Genomic DNA, 13,191 nt, shown 5'->3' on the forward strand with positions numbered 1-13,191 from the left:
ATGTAGATTAGTATATGTACTGTCACAGAGTGATGCACAACCTGCATGCTGGCATTCTCTTCACTTATATTAATGACCTAAAAGTGATCCAAATAAGCACCATTTCTTCTCTTGTGTCCAGACAGAGTATACGTCACATGGCCTTTGATAGAGTGCACCTGGCAAGTGGCTTTAAACCAGGTATGTCTGACATACACATTCTGTATCACTCACACACACACACACACATACACACACTTAGCCTTGCAAGGTGAACACAAGTAGGGAGGAATGGTTAATTTAGGTTCAGCAGCTCCCAGGATTGATAGGATGTATAATTTGAGAGTTATCACACTCTCACACAGGAGATGTTCATACAACACAAGCCCAACATTTTGCATTTATGGCAGCCTGCTGTCAGAGTATTTGTGAAAGTGAAGAGAGTGAATCATAAAGACAGGAAAAAGACAAAATAGCAAACTGTAAGAGCAAGAGAATGTAGAGAAACTGAAGCTACTGCTGCCATTAAGAGCAGCAGAGAAAAGAGTCTGCAGGGCAAAAACTACCATTAAGAAAGCTTCTCAGTTTTAACCCTTTCACAATCTTGTTTCTTTATGACTCCCCGGCAGCCAGCGCCGGGGAAAGTACTCCTTATCTGATGTAAGACAAACATACAGCACTCATGTCAGAACCTACACCTGCGATTGTACACCGCCACTGACATTGACGCAAGCACGCACCTGTCCACTGTAACCCGGTGAACCATGTTCCCACACATTCTCAATGTAAATCAGTTACTAACAACGTGATACAATTCATGTGAATTTATGTGAGAGCAGGCTGGAGAACTTACAAGAACTGTTACTGGCAAACGGGATGATATCATTGGCTCTGAGTCAAACATTGTCAAAATTGTATCGGCACAAGATTGACCTCTGCATGGCATCTTTCAAAAGTGTAGTGTTTCTGTTACATTCATTAAGATTTCACAGTTTAACTCAACTTCATTAAATGCCAAATCACAATTTGCCAAATCACACATTTTCAGCTAGTTCTCTTTTCATGCGTTAAGTGATGCTGCACACCATCTGTAGTGCTGAAAATACACACATGCGTGCACGCTGCAGCATCCAGAGCTACAGAAGCTTTCTCCTGAGGGGAGAACTACAGTGAAACTAACTGTTCATGACATTTTCTAGTCTGTCTATATGCTCTCATGTCTCCGTGTTTATCAGCTTCTTACCTTATTGCTGAGGAAAATGCCTCCTTTGATGTCTGCTGATCTTCACAGCTGAAAAGACAAATGGTGGACATTTATGAGACAGATGTACAGAACATGTGAATGCAGGTTTAAAAGTAATAATCATGATTTTCTTCCTAACACAAATGTAAGAAATTCATCTCTCTCTTGCTGCTTCATAGGATGTCCAGTCACAAAACGCTCAGCACCATATTTTGAGATATTTGTAATGGGCTATGGCATATGTTACAATACAAGAGGATAAGATACACCGAAGCATTATGCAAAATATAGCCACAAGCGGCAATTGGTGGCTTCAAGCTTTTTTGCAGTCAGTAGAAGGAAGCAGCTCATTCAGCCAAAATTAAAGCCATGAGCAGCAACGAGTGGGTTTCAGGCTCCGCAAAAAAAAGGTGAGAAAAGTCCCTTCAGCTAGTTTAATTCTGTTTAAAGAAGGAGTGACACCAATCACACGCTTGTTTCATCATCAGCGTCCGTTTGTCCCCCCCTTCATCAGATGTGAATGAAACTGTGTGTGTATGTTGAGGAGATAGTGCAAGATGTCTCCAGTGAGTTTAATCAGGATCGCGCAAAGGCATCTTGAGTTATGAGCAAAGATGTGATAGGCCACGCTCACTTGTACAGATCAATATGGCACTTCAGATTTTGGTTAATATGCACACCAGTTTTGGTGAAATTCTGTCCACCGGGTTTTCAGATACACAGTGGCGCCCCCTATGGGTCAGGCTCAAAATGCTTTGATAGACCTATTCCCTAACACGGACTGAAGTTTTGCACCAAAGTTTATGATGATTGGTCAAATGGTTAATGAGTTATGGCTAATATTTGCTAGGCCCCGCCCTCTGTGAAGATATTTTGGTCGATGGCAGCCATGTTTTTCAGCCGATCTTACTCATTTAGAGTAGAAATGTGTATCTCAGTCCCACAAGGCTCTATAATAAATGTGATGTTGATTGAGTCAAGGTGTTACATGACTGTTTTCCACATTATGCAAAGTAGCGAAACATCCATTATGGTGGACTTTTATGGTCTAAGAGGCTTTTTTGAAGAGCACATTGAGCTGGACTTGTGTGTGATATTTCTAGTGAATTGGACATACAGTGTGAGGGATGTGGCATTTCCAATATTGAATTACAGCGCCACCATCAGGCCAATTGGGCTCAAATTTCTTGGGAAGCACGTGCACATCATTTTAGAAGCTTGCTCTCAAGAATAAGGAGGCAGTTACAGCTGTTTAATTGGATGAATGAAAATTTCAAAGTTCATCACAACAACACAGCAAAGATATTACAGTTCTTATTTTCTAATTCTATAGTTTCTATACCAAGATAATGCTGAGGATCTCCACCAATGCAACAGACTGACAGTTGTTCATAAAGGAGCACACATTTAAGAGGAATATGAATTATAAAATAGTGATTTCATAATAAGTTTGCATTGTTAGATAAATAATTAAAAACACATAAAATATGATCGATTTTGTTTCTGTGTCACCTGATCTGGTAGGAGAGATAGGAGAGTGCGTATATCTGGGCAATGGGCAGTTTTCTAAACTGTTCCAACTTGAATAGAGTGTTTGTCTACATGGTGGTGCTCTGAGCAAATATTTACTGAGAGATTTTGCAGAAAGAGTTTGGAACAGAGATGTTATCAGAGTCACTGAGGGCATTTTTTGAGTTGATTGTATCTACGTGGCTACATTTAGCTCGATCAAACTCAGATGTTTTGGTTTTTTTTGTACGTCACTGCACCCCAGGTACAGTACAGCAGCTTTCAGAAACACCCCACTGTGCTCTGAAACACTGAGACCTGCTGCAGTCACATGATGATGTAACAACCACAGAGAGCCATGAACAAATAAACAGCAGTCAGCAGGTTTGATTAATGATATCCAATGAATGACAGCATGAAATCAGTTCAGCTTTGTGGGCAATGTATATTGACAATTTAAACAACCATTATTTAACCATTTAAAGTGAATAGTTTTGGAAGCTGTTACTGTCGAAAAAACAAACTAAATCACTGTACCAACACTCACAGTGATAACTGTCATGAAAAATAGTTTAAATTTGAAGTGATTGGCTATTTATAATTATCTGACACTACATTTCACGCTTCGACAGCATTCAACAATAACGATGTTGGGACGTGCTTAAAGTTTTAGCTGTAAGATTCAACATCCTGTTCACTAACGGCCAGCTGTGGGTCGTTTTACTAACGTGCTAACGTGCTAGCTGCTCGTCTGTAAATGAGGTAAGGTCATCAGCTAGGCTCACCACTGTGTTGGTCTTTTTGAACAGCTAAAAAACAAAACAAAAAACAATCCACACTCTTTATCTTTTCAAAAATCAGAACTATCGAGTGGTGTTTCTTTCCCAAATGAAACCACATTAATCAGACAATAGCCAAGAGTGCCATTTAGTGGTTTGGTCAACTTCCAAGAATGAATGTTAATTAGCTACAGCTGACTGAACTTGCAGCGATAGTTGTTGTTTTTTAGCTGTCAAAATCAATGGTTTACCTCACTCTTTAAAATGGTGATTTCAACTTCAATTGCTCAGCCCTAAGCAGGACTGTATGTAAAAACTCTTTACAGCACATTACAGTATCTTATGGAAACAACAATTAACTATAAAAAACACAAAGAGCCCATTCTGTAACAACAGTGACAATGTCACATGTAGTCATGTATTGTATGGTCTGTAGTCAGTTTACTATTCTGCTGCAGTCTTAACTTTCCAAACACTGTTGACCAGAACAATCAAAACTGGGATAACTAGAATATTTCACAATAGGCAGTGAGGGTTATTACACCTGTCCAGGCTGTACAGTATAATGCCCCAGAGCCAGAGTTAATGGCATGGGTTGCAGCCGCTCCTCTGACAGGCTGGAGACTGATGGGGGACAAGTGAGACACGCTCTCAAGGTGGATCACTGGACAGAAAAAACTCTGCAGGCTCTCACCGCCGTGCAGGTCTTCTCTCCCGTGGGAGGTTTTGCACGCACTGCAGTTACAACAACACTCACAAACACACTCCACAAGACTGTGGTATAAGCAATAATGCATCAGCAATGAAGTACTTTGTTTTCATACACAGCACAGGTGTGATAGGACAGAGTATTTTTCACACAAAAAACAATATTGTTGCATCTTAACCCACCAATTAATCATCCAAGAACAAAGAAATCCAAACAATGTAATGTTAGAGGGTCAAATCAAAACAGCTGCATTCTGATGACATCGAACACTGGCTCGCACCGAAAACCGCTGTTAACAATCTATCCGGCTTCTGATTACTTGCTTACTCATCAGACCTCCTCAGAGTTCAGGCTTTAGCTCCAGCAGCTAGCAGCAACAACCTGTCCCTTGAGCTATTGACTTGCTGACATTGGTGGAGCAGGAAAAGGTTTCAGGTTTCTCACAAGGAGGAAAATGATTCACATAATGACTCACTTTTCAAATTCCACAGAGGAGGTCAAATAAATGACAGGTTCCTTTAATATCTGTCCATTATAGAATGATGATTAAAAAGGAAAAAGGAAAGTGGCACAAATCGGAGTCATGCAGGGTCTGAGTCTGCTTCCATGCTTTTGTTCGTTGAGTTCACTGAGTTCACAAACACATGGATGCTAAAAATCATGACTTTTAAGTTTGTTCACCCCAGCGAACTCACAAGATGTTTGTTGCTTTCACAATTTATGTCAAATTTTATTTTGATTCCACAATGTTTATATTCCATGATAATAAATGGTTATTAAAGTGCAAAATGACACAGCTTCAGGTTATATTAAACCCACTTAAAAACAACAGCACAATAGCAAAATGAATCCCTGGAAAGTCAAAATAATGTGATAATGGAGACATGCTGAGCCTTTTGCCTCCAGGAAAGTAAACGTGAGCTACCCGCATTAAACAAAACACGCTTGAATAGAGACCTTATCTCAACAGAAACTTTACAGACATTTGCATTCCTGTGATTGTCTTTTCTATGCCTGAGGGGGAACTCTCCATTTAGGAGACACCACCTAGAGGTGTAACGAATCTAAGAGGCCAGTAGTTACTTTGTGCTTAAAAAAAACAAAAACCTGCATTGACTCTCAGAATATGTTGGTAGATTTATTCTTAAGATTTTGTGATAACCAAACCAGTCATGACAGAAATAAATGACAGGAAGTAAGGCTGATGAAAAACTGAATGAGTCTGGGAAACTGCTCTCGTCCCCTGGGGTTTCCAGAGGTGGGGCGCAGGGGTACATCGCCAGTGGCGATCTTAGGAAGCACAATGTGCCACTTGAGAATTCATTGTTCCGTCCATCCTGCGGTTTCATTAATCTCGCGCTGCAGAGGAGGACAGAGTGCTCAGACAATATGGTGCCAGGGAAACACCTTGCTCTGGCCCCAAAAATGAAGCTTTAATAAAGCTGCCCGCTATGACTTCTCAACATCACATACCATCAACACAGCTGGATTACACCATGATATTAACAAAACATCGGTGCAAGGGTCAAAGTGGCAGCCCAGTGTTTACCGAAGGTGTGTATGCGTGGCGATAAAATAGTGTGCCACAAATCTTTCAGCCATCAAGCAAAAAAAAATATACATTTGAAATCATATGATCCTGTTTTATCGGACACACAGTTGTTGCCACTGAGCAGCTCCACTAAAACTGATGGGGGCTGAGTGTTAAGTTCCTTGCTGTAGGCCACCTCAAAGATCAATGGAAGCTGCTCAGTGAGAGGAAAGCATTACTCATTCCCATCCACATTCCCCCCCGGAAGTCTTTAGAGATTTGCACAAACACTCTATTCCATACAAACTAGCTTCTCTAAACTTTTTGATTCTCACTGCCCTGATTAGAACATCAAACCAAATCCCAAATTGCAATTCTCTTTAAAAAAAAAAATCCCCAACTGATGCACAACCTAGGCTGAAAAACTTAAAAATAACACAGGTACCACCTTTCCATCTTAAATACATTGCAGCTTACCATCCCTCTGGACACCATCCAAATTGTGGATCCGTTCCGACATTCTTTAATTTAGTACACATTAGCCTGACAACTGGCTCGGTGCAGTCGTTCTGCTGGGACATAACTGTCACTATAACCACGTCCTTGAGGCATTAAACTGTAACATCAAGGACAGTCCAATCATTTCATTCCACCAACATCAGCAGCAAACCTCTCCTCCATCAGCTCGAGAACAGCGCATCAATGAAACCAAACACTACGGCTTAAAAATCCCTAAAAACGCAAAGATAGAGTGACCCCTTTCTGTTCCGTACACAACTCTTAAACCACAGAAAAGGACACTTTAAGAGCTGAGCAGGGTCAGCTCTTACAGAGAAAACAGAGTGAAATTTGAGGAGCAGCACAGAGGGGAAAAAAGTCTAGATGATGCAGCTACTTTCTGGCTGTCAGTAGCAGGGGATTAGAGGTCCTAAATCATAGCAAACTTCACAGCTCAGCCTAGCAGCTCAGACTGACTGACTGACTGAAGCCCACTAACTAATTGTCTGGTGTCTTCCGCCACTCCCATGGATGAGTAGCAGACCTAGATATGCAATTAGCTAAATGAGTCCATGGGATCTGGGCCTAATATATGCAGGTGGGGGTGGGGGTGAGGGGGTTCCTTGTGTGGTAAGGGACTCATTACCCACTGCCCTCTCATTGGGAGCCACCTGTCTAGAGCTGCACTCATCATATAGCACACATTAGCCTCTAAAAAAAGACCTGTAAAAATATAGAGACAAGAAAAAGAATGGAACTTTACCATTATTACAACATAGCGCTGTTAATGAATGTGCAAAACACCTAGCAAACGTGCTAAATATACAAAGTTCCAGTATGCAAACAGTCATATTTGACAACTACCTGTGTGAAGCAGATAATGTAACCTTTCAGTGCAAATGCCAGATAGAATTTCACTTATTTCACAGACAGTGGAAGTGATTTAATGATTTTAAGTTAATGATGCCTGTTTTTCACCAGGAGCCAGCAGCGCTCCCAATAACAATAATGCCTCCATCTTTATAAACACAAACCATCTGCTCTCTCCGGGTTTGCATGTATGAGTAAGCAATACATTTTCTACCGCAATAGAGACTGTGGGAAATGCAGAAAATGAAGAAGAAAGGAGCATGAGGTTCAACGCTGAAGACAATCAATCAGTGACCTGCAAAAACAGGGATCAGGATGAGGTTTTCAAAAAACTGAATATCTGTTGATCAATGCTCAATGGCAGAAATATTCAAGTATCTGAGTATCTACCCTTGTAGTTTTGTTTTATCCATTGATTTTTTTTTTAAAGATATCCAGCTCTGAGACTTCTGCCGCTCCACCAATAAGAGGGAGGTCAATGGAATTTCATTTGTTGTGCTCAAATCCAAATGTTACTCATAAATTAATATAAATATTCCCAGAGCCTCATCTATACCTCTTTGGGGTTGGTATTCTCTTTCATTAGTTCTTTATTTTTCCCTTTTTGGGGGGGAGTTGAGGACATCTGGAGAGCAGCTGTTGCTTTGCATCACATGCTAGCACACACACACACATACCAACAAACACACACACACACACACACACACACACACAGTTGTTACATAGCCCACCTCATCAGAGGTTAAGGGGTCAGGAGCCCTGTGTCCAGACGCACCATTTAATCTGCTCGAGGTATAGACAATCTCTGGAAATCAAACACCATGCAGCTACATGTACTCACCAAAATAGGCACGGATACACACAAATGGACACACACACACACACACAGCAGACAGAGCCCCTCTCGTCTCTCTTCTATACAAGGCAAGCATTCGACCCTCTCTCTCTCTCTCGGGATGGTAGAGATCCTCAATGATTAGTCCTGCCCTTCCAGAGACGAAGGGAGGGTATGGCTACTAATTCAATTACACAGACCCTCGTCCCTGTTCAACCCAACTCCCAGTTCCATGAATGGAATCAAACCCACCCAGCCAACTGTGGAGGGAGGGGAGGAGGGGGGGGGCAGAGGCAGAGAGGCAACCCAGCATGTTTACATTTGTGATTTACATTTGGTTTACACTTGTGCTTGTGACTGTGTGTGTCCTATTGCTCTTTGGCAGAACAAACTGTAAACTAGCATGAGACAAGATGAAGTAAGAGTTTCATTATGCTGTCCGTCTCTCTCTGACAAGCAAATATAAAAAAGGTGAAAAACACTATTTTTCAAGGTTTGCTGGAAGACACTTGCTATTAGAGCAGAGCATCAGCGCTAGAATTTGGGGTGAAAGATATTCATCTGGGCAAACTATTTCCATACCACGAGGTTAGGGAGGATTGGCATAGGCATAAACCATGACAGCAAATAGACCAAGACTGCAAGACAAAATCTAAAAGGAAAACACAAAATTGGAAATCAAGGGATTATATGAGCTGCTCTTTGTAGCCTTAAAACAAATCCCCATACCACTTCAAGTGATTGCTTTCTGAAGCCTACATTCTGCAATAATAATACAAGGGAATTGCATTACAATGTTCCTCTCCTCTGTAGTGATAAATAACAAACGATGGTAAGTCTGTCCCAGTTACTACCCTCTGAGCAGCAACCGTAACCGACTGAGAAAAGCGTAACACAATTAAATTGTAACAAAAAGCCGAGATGAAATGTTAAAATTACGGAGGAAATTGATCATTAAGATAATTCACTAGCTGATAAGAGTTCATTATGTTCACAGGCACATCTTTTACAGGACATATTAGCCGGATTTTTAGGCAGTTGACAATTTTACCCGCTGCTACGGCCAATATTTCCAGCCTAAATCTTTAACTTGTTGTGCGTTATCACTCATTTCCTTTTCATTGCTCAATAACAATCACCCATCCCTGAAAGCAAACGTATGACCTTGTCAAAATGCTCCTTCCTCTTTCACCATCTTAAGAGCTGAACAGAGCAGTCTTTCCAGAAAAGCTGAGAGCTGAGAGACAGAGAGGGTTTAAAGTGTCACTGTCATCATGGGCGAGGCTGTCATGCACCAGACTGGGTTTAAATGACACTGAACACACACACACACACACACAATTGCAGACTCAATGGGGGTCAAACAGGTTAAAGCCCATCGCCTCTTCAATGTCTGACAAATGAAGAAAATACTACAATTATGTAATTTAACTTTGAGTAACTGAGGAAGAAGACAACCTGCTTACATGCAACTTATACAGGGATTTCAAATCAACTTTTCCATTGCAGGAGATTTACTCAAACATGCAAGTATAAAGTATCAGTTCATATCATACACTTATTTCTTCTACCTATCCTGCATGAGATTTCTAGTGAAGCTTACTAAGGTTTAGAGCTGAAAGGTTGGGACCCTGTCCAATGTTTCAATCGGATCGTGTTGATCGGGGGAGACACCAGCTGCCAAGCGGTCGTGGCATAGCAGAGCAGCTTGAATCAAATCCCACTTTCGCACTCCATTGGTACAGTATGATAGATATTGTTCTCTGGTTACAGCGCTTGGTCAATTTGCATGAACCCATAACATCCCAGCGCTGGAGCTAAGATCTCAACTTGTAAACCAAGTATTAAGAGTTGATAAAATATCTATGTGAACAGTTGGTTGAAGTTGCCAAAAGTCATTATTGGGTGCATTTATAGCTGTATTGTGGAAAGCAGGAACAATGCAGTTTTTACAGTTTGTGTTAGCTGTGAAACACAACTGAGCCATTGAGCTCTGGATGTATCCCATTACTGCTGATTAAAGCCCCACTAGAAATATTAGAACTGCTTGAACAGAAATGGCACCGAACCTAATGAGAATGCTGCATAAGTTACTTAAGCGAGAGTACCATTAACTTGCTTGATGAAAGAAACTTATCCTGTACAAGCCTTTAATATGCTGGCCAGTTCATCAAGGCTGCACTCTCATCCAAACAAATGATCCATAAAAAAATGCACAGCCTGCCACAGAAGTGAGTACATTATTTACAAGACACAATAAATCATCAAAGCCGAGTCTAAAAAGGCAGCGTCTCCCTCTGGCAGGCCTGCAGATTAGGATGGAACAGCCCTCTTCATGAGCTACCGACCTAATCTTCTTTTACATCTCAGCCGTAGAGATATGGGAGTCCTCTAATCCGCTCTATGGGTGGACAGCTGTGAGCAGACTGTCTGCTACTGTAGCTCCAGCAGCTCTGGCCGTCAAAACCCAATTTGGTTAACAGCTATATGGATTGACATACATTTTAATTAGGATAAGCGCCGCTCTGCCGTTCCTTATCTTTTCCATTAGCAGCTTTTGCAGTAAAGGGTTTTCTAAATGGATGAGTGCCTTTCTAGGTGTGACACTTTCCTAAAGCTCTTTGAAAAGTCCACTGCAATTCCATTGCAAGTTGATGTAATAACAATTCGAGGCAGGTAAGGCGACCGCCAGGCAGGAGAACCAATTAAAAAGCAGGCTGGTGGCTGGGCAGAGGCTCAGGGACACTGAAGGAGAAGACATGACACAAGAGTTAAACTGCCTTACAGGGCTGCGGCTGCCTATTGTGGGTGAACAATCCAACTACTCCAAGCCCAGTTTTTTCGTGCTGTCTGCAAAGTGAAAGCCTGGCCCCTTTGCTTGTCAGTTCTATTGTTAGGAGCAGGCAGGAGCCGCTCCCAATCCACCTCATACACATTAAATACTCTGCATTGTTTGGAGAGTCAGATGGCAACGGCAGGCACGCAAACTTGCAAAAATGCAAACACACCTATTTCTTTTAAAAATCCAATCCTAGGAAGAGCCTGGAGATAGTTTGACATGGTTGCAGCTAATTTAAATGGCAAATAACTTAACCTTGCATCTAAAGAAACAGTGTAGAAAAGACCAAGTCCTCAGAGCCATCAGAGCTCACAGAGGAAGCAGCATCATAGTCTATTAAATCCAATGAAAGGGCCTAGTTTTAGCAGCTGTAATACATGGTTTCACAGTCATGTTCAACAACCTGTCCTTCAGTCACTGTCAAGGGTGAAACTGCTTCACCCTTCCTTTTCAGCTTCTAGTATAAAACACGAATGTTATCATTCTGTTTGAAATCTAGCCCCCTCACAGATTGTATCCTCACATCATGTAACCTAACACACTTTCTATTTGTGGAAAATCCCTCCTGAAAATCAGGTCTTGGTCAGACATTTTAATAACTTAAAATTAGTTTATAGGCTAAACTGCATGACAAGATATCTGTGTCAGAACAACTTTTCGCCACAGAGGAAACTACAAAATGTGCAGTCATTATTTGATTAGTCTAATAATCTAATGTACCGAAGCGTATTTGAGATACACAGATGGCACAAAATGGTTACAGCATTCACAGCATTTCCCAGCAAATCCTCTTGAGGTCTATTTTTCTCTTTTGCTATTGTGGTAAACCTTCTAACTGCACATGCACAATTATTTCTCATGATGTGTCTTTGCAGGAAAGTGACAATGATACTTAACTCCAGCTAAATGAAGGTCATGTGACCTATTTCCAGTCATCATAAATCACACAGTGGATGTTTCCTTGCAACAGTCCATTTTTTAACCAGACACACGCAATGAAAAAAAATTCTAAATGTCACTCAGGCATCAATACACCAGCCTTCATCTATTTACCAGATGTGTGTGTGCTGATTTACAACCCAGCAAAGCAACCTGTGTCATTTCATCCCTGTGACTGGGTTGCAGCCGAGGTGTTGACATGCTTGCTAGCCACTGGGTTGAGAAGAGAAAACGGGCGGGGTGGTGAAATGGAGATAGGAGATGAGAGGAACTAAGAGAGGGGTAGATTCAGGTGGCAGAAAAAGAAAAAGGGAGTGAGATAAAGAGAGAAACTGAGGTTGTAGACTGAGCTGAGGTTTGGGCGTGAGGTGGGGGGGGCGGGGGGTGTTGCAGAAGGAGGGGTTGGCCGCTACAGTTTCCTGCTCAGTCAGCAGAATGGGGCTGATTCCAGGACGGCTTATCTTTCAGCAGGAATACCACAACCACACCAAAGGCAGGGGCAAGAGTGAAGGAAGAGACCAACGCTAGGAATTACATGCATGCTGCAGACTGCTGGGATTAATACAGTGAAGATGACAACTCTCAAGAGCAGACTTTGGCACCGACAAATGCCAAAAATGCTGCACAAAAGGGACAATAAATAGTATTTTATTGTCAATTTTGGGCAGCTATGTATGTTTAAGCTACATATACATTATATCTTTAAAATAACAGTTCCCAGTTTTGGGAAATACACTTACTTGCTTTCTTCTTGAGAGTTGGAGTAGAATATCAATAGTCTCTCATCTCCATGCGATAAATATAAAGCTAGCACTAGCAGACGATTAGCTAAACTTAGCATACTGTGCTTGGCTGAGAAAAAATTCCAACACATGACTCAATTTCCTCTTCTTTCATGTTCTTATACTCCTGTTTGTGTACATATAAAAGAAACATGATATAACGTTGTGAAAAATGTTTTAGGTGTTGGCAGGTTGGATCAGGCTAGCTGTTTCCCCCTGCTGCTAAGCTCGGCTAATCGCCTACTGGCTCTAGCTTCATACTTAAACCTGCAATAAGAGATTTTTTGACATCTTAGGGAGAGTGAAAACAAGCCGTAAACACAAAATTGACATTATCATCTTTTAAGTTTATAAACTTTGAAACAGGGAACATTTGCCTATTCAGACATAGCCTATATAGAGCAACATTAGTGTTCAAATGGAGTCATTTGTGTCCACCAGATGAAATTAAGCCCAATAGACTAGCCTTTTTAGCTCTGTTTTTGGTCTCCACCAACTCCTGAGGGAAATGTCCAGCTCCTTAGCTACTAAATACCCCACTATGTTAGCAAGCTAGTCGCTATCTGTGTCCGTTTGCCGTTTCGTGCTCGCAGTTAGCAACAGTGTTTGTTTGTTTTTTCCTGAAAACAGATGCCTGCTGTAACCGAAAATGACACAGATAGCAATGGGAGTGAATCA

At 41.4% G+C, this 13,191-nt stretch overlaps 1 protein-coding gene across 3 annotated transcripts in view; it reads right to left on the reverse strand.

The window, feature by feature from the left end:
• Nucleotides 1-13,191, reverse strand: part of tln2a (talin 2a) — a 96,277-nt gene that overhangs the window by 70,681 nt on the left and 12,405 nt on the right. For all 3 annotated transcript variants that reach the window (XM_067593196.1, XM_067593206.1, XM_067593215.1), the window contains exon 2: nt 1,223-1,270. The gene's annotated coding sequence lies outside the window, so the exon portion shown is untranslated. The remainder of the gene's footprint in view (nt 1-1,222; nt 1,271-13,191) is intronic.

This window comes from Thunnus thynnus, chromosome 1, assembly GCF_963924715.1.
Source record: "Thunnus thynnus chromosome 1, fThuThy2.1, whole genome shotgun sequence".
In the NCBI taxonomy this organism is placed as follows: Eukaryota; Metazoa; Chordata; class Actinopteri; order Scombriformes; family Scombridae; genus Thunnus; species Thunnus thynnus.